Source organism: Oryctolagus cuniculus, chromosome 2, assembly GCF_051225735.1.
Source record: "Oryctolagus cuniculus isolate XC-2025 breed Fujian yellow rabbit chromosome 2, ASM5122573v1, whole genome shotgun sequence".
NCBI lineage: Eukaryota > Metazoa > Chordata > Mammalia > Lagomorpha > Leporidae > Oryctolagus > Oryctolagus cuniculus.
In genome coordinates, this window is record NC_142868.1 from 165,000,618 (window position 1) to 165,014,235 (window position 13,618).

The window sequence follows — 13,618 nt, forward strand, 5'->3', positions numbered from 1 at the left end:
GTGGGATCGCAGGCCTACCTGCCCCACCCCCCACCCCAGTGCAGAGACTTGGTTTTCTGCACTATAAGATGGGAGGAGCTGGGCCAGAGAACCTCAAAGTCCCCAGCACAGCCTGGGATCAGACTTCCTTCCCTAATCCTCTGCCTATGGCGCCAGCACACCGGGTTCTAGTCCCGGTGGGGGCGCCAGTTCTGTCCCGGTTGCTCCTCTTCCAGTCCAGCTCTCTGCTGTGGCCAGGGAGTGCAGTGGAGGATGGCCCAAGTGCTCGGGCCCTGCACCCGCATGGGAGACCAGGAGGAAGCACCTGGCTCCTGGCTTCGGATCAGCTCAGCACGCCGGCCGTAGCAGCCATTTGGGGGGTGAACCAACAGAAAAGGAAGACCTTTCTCTCTGTCTCTGTCTCTCTAACTCTGCCTGTCAAAAAAATAAAAATAAATAAATAAATAAATAAATAGAATTCCTTCCCCAGCCCCACCCATGCCTGGCTCCAGATCCAAGCCCACATCCGGCCCAGCGTGTACTCAGCTGGGGGCCAGAGAACACCAAGGAGCCCGCAGGCCAAGGCTTGGCCGAGCCTCCGCGCCCTCTCCTTTGTGCTGAAACCCCTCCCCCCCACAGCTGAGGGACACCTGGCTCTGGGCAGAAGGGGAGAAACAAGCGCTGGAGCCGGGGACGCACAGAGAATGAAGACACACCCGGGCCAGGCGGCACGCGGCACTCTCAGCCGACGATGGCGTAGGGAGAGCCCGGGGCCCCCGGATCCTCACACCAAGCCAACACTTGATTTGTCCACCAGAGGTGAAGACAGGACTGGCCTCCTCCCCAAATGCCCTGAAAGTGCTCAGGCTGTGGACCCAGGAACTGCTACGAAGGGCGCACCATCGGTACCGTGGGAAAGCCCATCACCAAGACAAGACCCCGCACACCAGGCCTGTGCGTCTGAAGCTGGAAGGTTCCAGGAAGTCCCGAGCCTCTGGTCCAGCACACAGGTGGCCGTCCACACCCTTGTAAGTCAGAAGTTTCTTCACTCCTGTGTGCAGGTCTGTGACAGAGCCCACGCGTGGATCTCACAGTGTCACGTGTGCCACGAGCAAGATGGCAGAACAGCTGCTGGCTACTGCCCAGCTTAGAGGCCAACGGCCTTGGCTTGAACTCCAAGTTTACCAGTTACTAGCCTTGTGACCTTGAGTTGACCCCTGTCAGAGGACAAAATTACAACATAAAGCCCTTAATTGGCTTTATATTGCATTCTGGAGTCAAGCTACACTTCATTCCATAAAACAGAATCAATGACCCAGGGAACCAAGCAGAGGAGGTTGGTTTTATATTCAGAAAACGGCTGAAGAAAACAGAACAAAAATGCAAAAGACAGATCTGTCATTGCAAAGTGCCCTTCCTTGCAAGGTGAGGACAGGGAGATGGAACAATAGGAAAATACTTGCTTGGTTAGTAACAGGTTTCTCCAAGTTACTTCTTTTCTACAAGGATTAAGGGAGAGGGAACTTAATGATCAAGCCAGCTGAAACCAGCCTGTGTGGGACATGTGGCTGTTAGCTGTGTACTCCCTACTTCGTGGAAGGTCAGATCTGCAGCCTAGCTTCCATCCAGTGGCTGTGGAGGTTGAGGGCTCTCACCAGGAAACCCAAGGACACCACAACTGGGATCCCAGATCTTCCTCCTGCCTGAGGCCCCACAGCTGCCCTTGTCAGCACACACACCCCAGCGCCACCAGGCCAGGAAAAACTGGGGGGGGGGGGGGGGGTTTGCTGAGAACCGAGCACTTTTACCTGAGAGAAATTAAATGCACTTAGCACCACAGCCGGCCTGTCAGGCCATGATGCTTAAGTCACATTGAACATTTCACTGTTTTCCTCACTGATCACACGGGCAGGGGATAGGCCAGGTTCGTTATAGACTAATACAGAAGGAAACCACTTCTGCTCCGCACAGAGGGATTACAGGGGAGTTACACGTTCAACCCTGGGAGTAGGCATTCAGCCTAGGGATTAAGATGCCCACCTAGGCCGGTGCCACGGCTCACTAGGCTAATCCTCCACCTTGCGGCGCCGGCACACTGGGTTCTAGTCCTGGTCAGGGCGCCGGATTCTGTCCCGGTTGCCCCTCTTCCAGGCCAGCTCTCTGCTGTGGCCCAGGAGTGCAGTGGAGGATGGCCCAGGTCCTCGGGCCCTGCACCCGCATGGGAGACCAGGAGAAGCACCTGGCTCCTGGCTTCAGATCAGCGTGGTGCACCGGAGGCAGCGCGCCAGCCACAGCAGCCATTGGAGGGTGAACCAACGGCAAAGGAAGACCTTTCTCTCTGTCTCTCTCTCTCACTGTCCACTCTGCCTGTCAAAAAAAAAAAAAAAAAAAAAAAAAAAAAAAAAGATGCCCTCCTGGGTTAGATCCCCACCACAGCTCCCAACTCCAGCTTCCTGCCAAGGCAGACCCCGGGAGACGATGCCGGCCAGGTAATTGGGTTCCTGCCACCCATGTGGGAGACCTGGATTGAGTTCTCCCAACTGCAATCTAGCCAGGCCCCAGGCTGGAATTTCTGGGGAGTGAATCAGCACACGGGACAGTCTCTAATAGATTTTTTTTTAGTTGCAATCCTGGATGCACCACTGCCCCACTTCTGACTAAGGACAATGACTCTGGCCTCCAGGCCCCGAGCTGCCTCCTGCAGGAGGTGTGGGACCCACTGGTGACAGCGCTGGACAAGGTCTCCCTGCAGCCCCGGTGCTCACCGGGCTCTCCTGGGCTCACACACACCGGGCTGCCCCCGGCTTGCTCTGTGTGTTTTCGAGGGGAAGGACAAGGTTTTCATTCTTTCCAGGTCTTTTCACGCAGGGCACTTGCCTCTCCCTAGCTCTCCAGGGAGGTGGGAATGTCGGGTAGAACTGAGACCTGGGAAGAAGGGTGGGGATGAGCACATGCAGAGGGCAATGCTGCCACCTGCTGGTCCCACGAGGAGAAGCAAGCAGGGTGGACCGCGAGCCCCTCAGCGCCTTCGCCAGATTCTTGGGCCTGTGCAATTCCCTTTCTCTTCCCAGAGCTACGCCTCACCTGCTCCCTTAGCCACCTGGTGTGCAGGCTGCAGCAAGATCAGGACCCATTGCACGGACAAGGAAACTAATGCCCAAGAAAGGGCGGGATGCAGCCTGAGGTCACACGATGGGGGTCACTTAAAGGCAGCCTGCCTGCCAGCCAAGAGAGCTCACAAGAGGGCCCCCTCGCCCTACACCCACACACCAGGAAGAGGGCTGAGGGAGGAGGGGCCGTGCATCGCCCTGCTGGGACACAGGCGCCAGGCAGCGACCTGCGGTTGGCGCACAGCCTGACACGTATGAGCGCATGTCCGAAGGTTCACAGAAGCATGGGGCGAAAAGCTCAGTCTATTGCGGTGCAGAAAACTGTGAAAGCGTGCACGGGGGTGTCGTACCACGCATTTCCAGGAGCGCCCCGAAGACCCCGTGCACACACCGAGTGCCTCCTCGGGAGTCCCAAACGCTGTAAGCCGCAGCAAGGGCAGCCAGCTGCCAGGGGTTCCCTCGGACACCTGCTCTGATGGCCGGGATCCGCCCACCCAGGCCCTCCCGGGGCCCTGCTCACAGTTCCCAGCCTATGCCCCAGGTCCCCAGGCCCTGGACTTTTGCATCACGGCGGGCGGGACTCCCCAAGTCACAGGTGCCTCCCCCAACTGCCCGCGGTCCCCACCCTCGCCTCCTGCTCCGCACCTTGGCCCGGAGGACGCGGGCGTCCTGGTTGCAGCTCCCGCTTGTCCTGGGGGCCCCAGGCCTCTCTCCTCCTGCTTGTCCCGCCACGACTGTCTCCCATCTGTGAGAGACGCCAGGTAGTTCTGAGCCAGGCCTGAGAGCCCGGTCCTCAGGTGGCCAGGGGGCCGTGGGCTCCACCCACCACGCACATCACCTTTGGCAACACCCGTGAGGGGGCGTGAGCGCCTCGAGGGAGGCGATGAGAGGCTTTGCAGGCGCAGGAGAGCTCCCCCGGGGGGAGTCAGGACTAACAAGCTGAGGTTTGCGTGCGTCCAGACGTCCCAGTGCGAGAGGCGAGAGGGACGCTCTTAGCACACGTTCCCCATGAGTCGTCTCAGTGTCCAGGCTGCCTTTCTGTGGGGAACACCCGGTGGCCGGGTTGTCCATTCAGTAACAGAAAAAGGGCACCTACTTTGAACTCTGAACTTTGAACCTGTGTTTTGCCTATGGAATTTTCAAGTGACATTTTTTACCTAAGTCTAATAAAATATTTTATTGATTCTGACAGTGGGATTGTGAGGCCGCGTCTGTCCCCTAAGCGGCCTTCGTCCCAACGCCCCCCGAGAAGCTCCTTAGAAGTCTCCACGTGGAGCTGGTGCAGGCGAGGAGACTTGAAGCCTTGCTGCGGTCGCGGTGGGATGAGACTCTTCCATTACTGAGCCCCCATATACAGAACAGGTGCTACAGGGCCAGCTCCCAAGGCCTGAGCCCTCTTGGAGTCATTTTCCCAAACAGCAGGTGCAGGCAAGTCCGCAAGGGACTGTTCTGGGGAGGACATCGGTGGCCAGCAGGCAAGCAGCGGCCAGACGCCCGGGGCCATCTCTCTTCTGCTGGGGCACCCTGGGCCCTGCTCTCCTCTGCCTCCCAGTTCTTCCAGCCTAGACCGGCACTTGGCCAAAACATTCTGTAGGGCCGTAAAAGTGCTTCTTGTTTCCTAAGCCGCCTCCCGCCCACACCTGCCAGGAAGGAGCACGCTCCACTTTTCCAGGTGTGTTTTGCATTAGGCCCCAGGTGGCCTGTAGGCTGCAGAGGAAATACCTCTATGTGGAGGGTTCTGTGGCTGGCGGGTCCTGGGCTCCGGGGCTGGGAGCCCTCGAAGGCAGAGCCACAGCGCCACTGTGTGGTAGACTTCTGACTTGCAGCCAGGCACCGCGACTCGAGACTGGCCCAAGAAACCTCAACTGGTTCATGGTGTAGTGCCAGGACAACCCTACCTATCAGGCTGAGGTCCTGGCCGCGTCGCTGACCCCCCGGCCCTCAGAGAACGCCTGGGTTTATGAGGGGGGCAGGCTTTGTTTCTCTCATTGCCTCTGTGTTGCAGAATCCGGGCAATTGCACACTTTTATTGAGCTTCCGTGTCCTGCCTGTAAAATGGGATTAATGAAGGGGAATAGATGAGGTAAGACAGGTCACAGAGCAGCGGCTGGCCCCGGGCAGGTGCTCAGCCCACGGTTTCCTCCCCCTCCTGCCGCAGGCTGGGTGCCCGGGAGAACTAGGCCCGCTCAGGGCCACAGGACAGATTTGGGAGACACCACGAGCAGCTGCTTCGTCAGCCACCAGCTGCCTCCCCGAGCCCCTCCAGCCTAGGGTACCAAACACACAGAGCGGCCAGGAACCCTGAGGCCTTGGTGCTGAAACCGGGCGTGTTCCAGGTGAACCCCTCTCCTGGCAGTCTGGCTCCAGGACTTGGTAAATACACTACGGGTTGGGGGACAGGAGGCCCACGAAGGTCGCCCACGAATCTGCACTCTCACAAGCCTGCAGGTGCCTGGAGCTCCAATGCTTGCAGGCCATGGTCTCTCTTTGCCATCGGTGCCAGCCTTACTCTCCCAGCCACAGTAAGCCACTGGAGGCAGGGCGTGGCACGCCCTCAGTGGTGAGACTTTGGAACAACTCTGAAGAACTTCGAGAACACCGGGCACCTCAACCTGCAAAGCACACCAGCGGGCTCTGACCTCCCCCCCTTCAGGGTAGTTCCCGCCTGTTCTTTCTCTATTATCTGTGCGTGCACTCATCAAATAGTTGTTGTGTCCGTACTGGCTTCACACAGGAGGAAGTTATAGCCTAGAGACGAGACAACCAAAACAAACCCTGAGAACTCTCGATACAATGGGACGAGCAGGGGGAGGCTTGGGTTCAAAGGCATCTCTGAGGAGGTGACATGAGCCGGCTGCGCAGCCAGCCACGCAAGATCCGCAGCAGGGAGTTCCGGAAGGGACTGCAACAGAAGCGGGCAGTGGCGTGGTGTGTGCTGAACCCGGCGGCTGAGACACCAGCTATACCGCATCCATCCCTGGCGCGCACGGCTTCAGTCCTGGCCTCTGGCTTCTGATTCCACCCTGCTGCTGACACAGACCCTGGGAGGTCGTTGGGTTCCTGCCACCCATGGGGGGAGTCCTGAATTAGGTTCCTGGCTCCCAGCTTGCAAGTATATGGGAAATGAACTAGCAGATGGGAGCGTTCTCTCTCTCCAACTTAATGAGTTAATTAGTTAATTTTTAAAAACAGTTCAGAAGCCAGGAACAGAAAGACAAGAGCAGCCAGGGTGAGCAAGCCAGGACAGGGTGGCAGAAGCTGAGGCTGGCCAGGCGGGCAGCACAGCTCAGGACCGCTGGAGCCTTTTGCTTTCACTCTGCAGGCGGGAGGAAGCCGCCGATGGCCTGGAGCGAGGAAACAGCGGAGTCCGATCTGTGTTACTCAGGCTCATCTGGGCTTCTGCATGGGGCAGAGGCAAGAAGCGGAAGTAGGGAGCCGGTTAGGAGGCCACTGCAGGGATGCCAGCAGGACAGGAGCAGACCTGCGGCCAGGGGAAACCGCAGGGCCCAGCACCCTCAGCAGAGGGAGACTCGGGACCTGCAGGGGACTTGGAGGGGCCGTGGAAGGGGCTATGAGTGCTGTCTGCTCCGCGTCTGAGCTGGAACCCAGGGCCAGGGGCTGGAAGGACCATTCTGTGGATGAAGAGAGAAGGTTTGAGAAGGGTAAAAGGCAGAAGCTGCACTGTGCGTGGAAGCGGGCCACCCACGAGGTGTCCACGTGGAGAGGACAGTGTGCGAGGGACAGGCTGGGCCTTGCAGGGCCAAAGTTCCGGGAAGGACACACTGGTTGTGTCCCCAGGCCGGTGTGACCGATTGGAAGGTGGTGGCAAGTTTTAGTTTACCAGAAAGAATGCTGCCTCTTCCCTCTGGAAGGAAGTCTTTAAAAGACATTTGGAAAAAGTGGTCACCAGAATAAAATGCTGCACTGCATCGTGACAACGGCATCTGTCCCCACCCCTGTCTGTCCCAGGACGCAAGCCCAGGTCTAAGTGCTGAGGCAAAAGGCGATCTAACCACGGCAAGTGCGGGGGAGCCCCGTGCTTAGCACCAGTGACTTGGGCACCTTCAGAGCACGCTCTCTGGTCCTCACCAAGGCCAGAGAGACGGCTGCTGGGAGCTGTGAAAACCCTGGGTTACAGGGTTTTGACAGGCAGAGTTAGTGAGAGAGAGAGAGACAGAGAGAAAGGTCTTCCTTCCATTGGTTCACCCCCCAAATGGCCGCCACGGCCAGTGTGCTGCACCGATCCAAAGCCAGGAGCCAGGCGTTTCCTCCTGGTCTCCCATGCAGGTGCAGGGCCCAAGGACTTGGGCCATCTTCCACTGCCTTCCCAGGCCACAGCAGATAGCTGGACTGGAAGAGGAGCAACCGGGACAGAATCCGGTGCCCCAACCGGGACTAGAACCCAGGGTGCCGGCACCACAGGCGGAGGATTAGCCTAGTGAGTCGTGGCACCAGCCTCACTCATGGTCTTTCAACTCGATCCTGGGTTTTGCATTTTTTCTTTCTTTTTTTTTTAAGATTTATTTTATTTATTTGAAAGACAGAAAAAGGTAGAGAGAGAGAGAGAGAGAGAGAGAGAGAGAGAGAGAGAGAGAGAGAGAGTCGCTCCCCCTCTTCGTGGAGGAACGACACAGGACCCTGCGCTGTTCTTTTGTCTGCTCGGCCCTCCCCGGGTTTGCTGCTGGTTCTTCCCGGGTTGGCTGCCGTCCCTTCCACCTCCGTGGAAGGGCGGTTCCCCCTGCCACATTCCCCACTTCCGCGGGGGAGAGGCACACCGCCGGCCGGCTCTCTCGGGGGCTGCACAGGTGTTCCTTCAGATAGATGTTCCCCTTAGATGTTCCTGGTTCATGTTGTCTCTCTCCTCCTTTATAGTCCTCTTCCACCAATCCCAACTCTGCTACCCACACGCCGAGTACGCTGCTCTCCTCCAATCAGGAGCAGGATCAGCTCCTGCAGCTCAGTCAATCAAATTGGCGAGAGGCAGCTGCGTAGAAGCTGTTACTCCCTTCTCAGCGCCATATTGTGGGAGAGCAGATGCACAGAATAAGTCTTAATTCCAGTAACTTAGTCTAGTCCGAGTTGCTCCCCACAAGAGAGGTCTTCCATCCACTGGTTTACTGCCCCATTGGCCGCAACGGCCGGAACAGCACCAATCGGAAGCCAAGAGCCAGGAGCCTCCTCCGGGTCTCCCACATGCGTGCAGGGGCCCAAGAACTTGGGCCATCTTCCACTGCTTTCCCAGGCCATACCAGAGAGCTGGATTGGAAGAGGAACAGCAGGGACTAGAACCGGCGCCCATATGGGATGCCAGCGCTTCAGGCCAGGGCGTTAACCCACTGCGCCACAGCACTGGCCTCTAAGTGCATTTTCAATGTGGGATATTTTCAACTCACCGTGGGTTCACAAGGACAGATCCCATCACACATCTGCATATCTTTTATATTTCTAAACAAAAAGAAAACAGGAGGCTCCCCACATACCTCGAGACAGAAAAACGCAATGCATGCACTCTGATTGGCTTATTCGAGGTCACATGGCCATCTCTGAACCAACCAGTGCACAGTGTGGCCGCCAGGCAGGTGCATGTCCATGCCGCCTGAGACTGCCCATGTGGTTCATTGTGTCCGGAATGGCGCAGCATGGCACCAGAAGAAAGGGGAACCAGATACTGGAGAGAGAAGAACAAAATCTGCTGTGCAGAACGTCACTTCCTAAAAACAGAACCGCGGGGCAGGCGCTCGGCCCGGCGGTGAAGACCCAGTTGCGAACCCCAGCCGTGAGACACCTGCGCCCCATCTTGAGGACTGTGGGCTCCAGCTTCTTGCTCTTGCAGCTCCTGGGGGATGGTAGGTGGTGACTAACGACATTGAGTCCCTGCCGCCTACATAATAGGATTCCAGGCTGAGTTCCTGGCTCAGCCTTTGGCTGAACTTAGCCCTGGCCACATGGGCATCTGGGGTGTACACCAGTAGCTGGAAGAGTCTCTTTCTCTTACATAAATAAGAATATTACAACCGAAAGCAATGTTAGAATGCTCACCAACCTCCCAGCCGATGCCAGAATCTCTCCCGCCATGCTCCAGGGTCTGCTCGAACCCTTTGAAAGCGGGGCACACTCTCGTCCCAGTCCTGCACAGAGCCAGTCGTTTCAAAAGCAAGTTTGCCTCCTTGAGGTCCGCACCGCCTCTGTCTCCAGGGCGCTAGTTCTACGTTCGTATTCTTTCTCTAGGGCGACCCTGACAGTGTCTGTCCCTTCTTCCACCAACACTGGAGATGCATCCGTCCTCAGGACTCTCCTCTGCAATTCCCACGCTTCTCGGAGTTCCCACGTGGCCGCGTGGGCGGCTGACTGTTCTGACTGAGGAGGCCTTGGGGCACCTGCATTACCAGGGGCAGCTCCATTGTGTCCAGGACTTGTGAGGAAAGGCGGGGAACTGCAACAAGTGGGCCCAGCTCCTCGCCCGCCAGGCTTCCCCGGAGCATGGACGCCCCCAGCTGGGAAAATCAAAGCATTGCAGCCCGTTCATTTTGTAGCTTCAGTGCCGGCAGAGGCTGTATGGTGGTGTACGGGCACCTGCTCTGGTGCCCCCGCCTCCCTCTCCACGGTGGGTGTCCTGTGGCCCGCAGGTGAGCAGGCAGGCAGGTAGCCAGGGGTCATCGCTTCCCCTGCTGGGCCACCCAGGACTCCTGACTGTCCTCTTTGCCAATACACAGAGGAGGAAGCAAATGCGTTGATGTAGAACGAACAGCTGAAAGATGGCTGGGAGGAAGCAGTGAGAAGCCCAAGGCCGGAGGGCACCGTGCTCTGAAGTTCGAACGTGAATCCCGGTGCCTGCCGTGAAGGTGTCAGAGGTGCGGCCACTGGGGAGTGATTGAATCCTGAGGGTGGGGTTCCTAAGAGAGGCCTCAGGGAGCGGCCTTGTCCCAGGCCAGAGCGGCACCACACAGCCAGGAGGTCCATGGGGAACTGGGAGACGGGCCCTTGCCAGCCGCAGGATCTCCAGGAGCCAGGGTCTCACACCCCTCTGTCTCCAGCACTGAGAGATGCACGTGGCTGTGACAGCAGCCCAGCCGGGGGGGGGTGGGGGGGTGGGCGGGAGAACAGAAGGATTTGGGATTTGGGGTTTTGGGCTTTTGTTTTCCTCTTTTTTTATTTATTTGAGAGGCAGAATTACAGAGAGAGAGGTCTTTCATCTGCTGGCCCACTCCCCAAATGTCTACAAAAGCTTGAGCTGGGCCAATTCAAAGCCAGGAACCAGGAGCTTCTTCCTGGTCTCCCATATGGGTGCAGGGGCCCAAGGACTTGAGCCATCATCTGCTGCTTTCCCAGGTACGTTAGCAGGTAGCTGGATCAGAAGAGGAGCATTCGGGATATGAATTGGGGCCCCAGGCAGAAGCTTAGCCTACTATGCCACAGCACTGGCCCCTTTGTTTTCCATGTTTGAAAGGCAGAGAGAGACAGACAGACGTTGTCTGAGATGCCCACACAGCCGGGCTGAGTTAGGCTGAAACCAGGAGCCAAGTCCCCCAGGTGGGAGGCAGAGACCCAAGTACTTGGGTGGTCACCTGCTTCCCCTTGGGGTGTACATTAACAGGAAGCCGGAATCAGACTCAGAGCCAGTACTCACACCTGGTCTCTCTGATACGGGATGCAAGTGTCCAGAGTACCATCTTAAGCACTGCACCAAACGCCTACCACAATCAAAGTTTTGTTTTTTAAGTTTTTATTTATCGAAGACATTGAGACAGAGAGAGAAACAGAGAGAGACAGAGAGAGAGCTCTTCCCTCCATTGGTTCACTCCCCAAATGGCCACAACGGCCAGGGCAGCTCTCCAATACAGGATGCCAGTGTCGCAGGCAGTGGCTTAGCTCACTGCACCATAAGACCAACCCCCTAAAACTTTTTTATGAAAAAAAAAAAAAGAAATCCTTTCTAAAGGATATCTCATGTACCTGGAACATGATACATATATGTGCCCACGGGGATGGCCCTCAATGGCCGCTCTTCTGACTTGCCACCAGAGACTGGAAATCAGGGCCATTCTATGGAATCTCCCAACAGGTAGGCAAATGTGATTTTTAACGTAGACAGCAGGATGGGCATTTGGCCCAGCAGTTAACACGCCACTTACTCACATCCCATTTTGAAGTGCCCAAGTTGTTGGAGTCCCAACCCCACTTCCCATTCTTGTTCTCTGCCATTACGAACCCTAGGAAGCAAGCAGTGGTTCACAAACCCCGGGGCTGGCGCTGTGGCATGGTGGGTAAAGCTGCCATCTGCAACTCTGCCATCCCATATGGGCGCCAGTTCGAGTCCCAGCTGCTCCACTTCTGACCTGGCTCCCTGCTAATGCCCCTGGGAAAGCAGCAGAAGATGGACCAAGTGCTTGGGTCCCTGGTCCCACATGGGAGACCCTAAAGAAGCTCTTGACTTGTGGGTTTGGCCTGAATCAGTCCTGGCCATTGCAACCATTTGGGGAGTGAAACAGCAGATGGGAGGTCTTTCTCCATCTCTCCTTCTCTCTCTACAACTCTGACTTTCAAAATAAATAAATTTTATTTTAAAATCAAATAAATAATTTTTACAACTGTAAACACTTTGCAAGCCTGTCTGCAAGCTAGATTTGCCCCACAGACTGCTGCTCGGTGGCCCCTGCCTCCACATCATGAATGCAGTATACAGTAATGCATCGGTAACCGGGTGACATTCACAGCAGCCGGGTCACGCTGCTGGCACAACAGAGGGCACACGCAGTGCAGTCCCCAGATCCTGTGCCTGCAAGCAGCTGCCAGGCCAGGCATCCCCCACACTGAACTTTGAACACAGACCTACAGCTATCTCTAGTCAACTGTATCTTGTCATGCATCAAAACCTTCACTCCAGCCCGGCCTGGCTCTGCTCGTGTTCCAAACTCTCCTGAGTCTGCACTCTCCAGCTCTGTGACTCCCACGGCTCTGATGAGCTCATGTCGGCCAGCGCTGTGTCAGGCTTCTGTCCTGCTGGTGGCCTGGGGCTGTGCAGCCGCACTTCAACCTTGCTTCCAGTCTGCCCATCTCATAGTCGCCCCCCCCCCCCAGAGCCATGTGGAATGCATATAGACATTATATACAGGCCTAATCCACCAGTCTGGTGCTCATAATAATGCCTTGGTACTTGGTGGCTTCTAAAGCGTTTTCTCCTAACTTTCTGGCTTGAGTTTTCTCACTCGCAACAACCCTTAAACAACCGCTTTGTTGCAAGCACCCTGCAGTTCTAGCCGCTCGGGACCGAAGCATGAGGAACATGGACACGGCAGGTGAGCGGGAAAAAAAGCTTCTTAAGTGAAAAGAGAGAGCAAAAGGCAAAGAGAAAGCCCCCAGCAGCAATCCAAGAGGGGTCCCAGAAGAGATGGCCCTGGGGAAGCAGCCTAGGGGGTTGTCTGTAGCCTCTGGGTCAGGAGGAAGCTTGTAGAGGGCTTTGCAAGCATGTCCGTGGGCCACTCACTGCTGGGGAGCCAGTGTCGGAGCCGGACGGGCCCAGTGTAGCCGCAGCCTGTTTGGCTCTCAGTCTGTCTTGTTTTCCAGTAGTCAGGTGTTCTTTCTGTGCATTTCGCTGGTGTTTCCCCCTATGCGTCAGACTGGAGTCACTGGAGCCCTCTGTCCCCGGCTTCCTGCCTCAGACCTCAGCTAGCCGTCTCCTGTCCCTATCCCTACCGACATCACGTTAAGACTTGGACTCCAGGGGCAGGTGTTTGGCTTGGTGGTTAAGTTGTCCTTATCTGATACAGAAGTACTGAGGCTCACTCCTGCCTCTTTTTCTCCAGCTTCCTGCTGCTGCGGACCCTGGGAGGCAGCAGGGATGGCGCAAGTGACCGCCACTCTGTGGGAGACCTGGATTGAACTCCCAGCCTGACCCGGTCAGTTGGGCAGGGAACCAGCAGATGCAGTCTCCCTTGACCCCAGCCTCCCACCCTGGCCCTCCTCTCAAGTTAATAAAAATGTTTAACTCCTGATGTAGTTAAAATCTTTTTTTTAAATGGACTATAAGCCTGCCATTAGTGATCTTGTTCATGACCCACGGGTCATGTCCTAGCTGGAGACTTCTAGATTAAGCGAGGAGAAATCGACTCCTTTAGCTTCCTTCCTTCCGGCACCAGTATCTTGCCAGATGCACTAGTCCCCGAAGCCACCACCATTCCAACAGTGACAGTGCTGCGAACTGAAACACTGTCGGACCGTGAGCGTCGTCAGAACGTGGAAATGCAGCCCCAATCCTGGAAGCTTGGAAGAGCGGCTGGGGGCGGTGGGAGGGCCCCTAGTGGGCAGGACGGGCTGGTCTTCCACGCACTCGCCCTCGTCCTAGGCGTGAAGAGACCCGGCCCGGCGCTCGGCTCTCGGGGTCTGCGTCAGAAACCCGCCTCGCAGTCTGAGCCGCTCTCTGCGCTGTGCCTTTCGGGAGTGCCCATGTTTTCACTTCTGTGTCCCCCGCCCGGCCCCACTCCCACCCAGCCAACCCTGCTCCTGGCTCTGCCAACGCCTCCTGCGTGTGC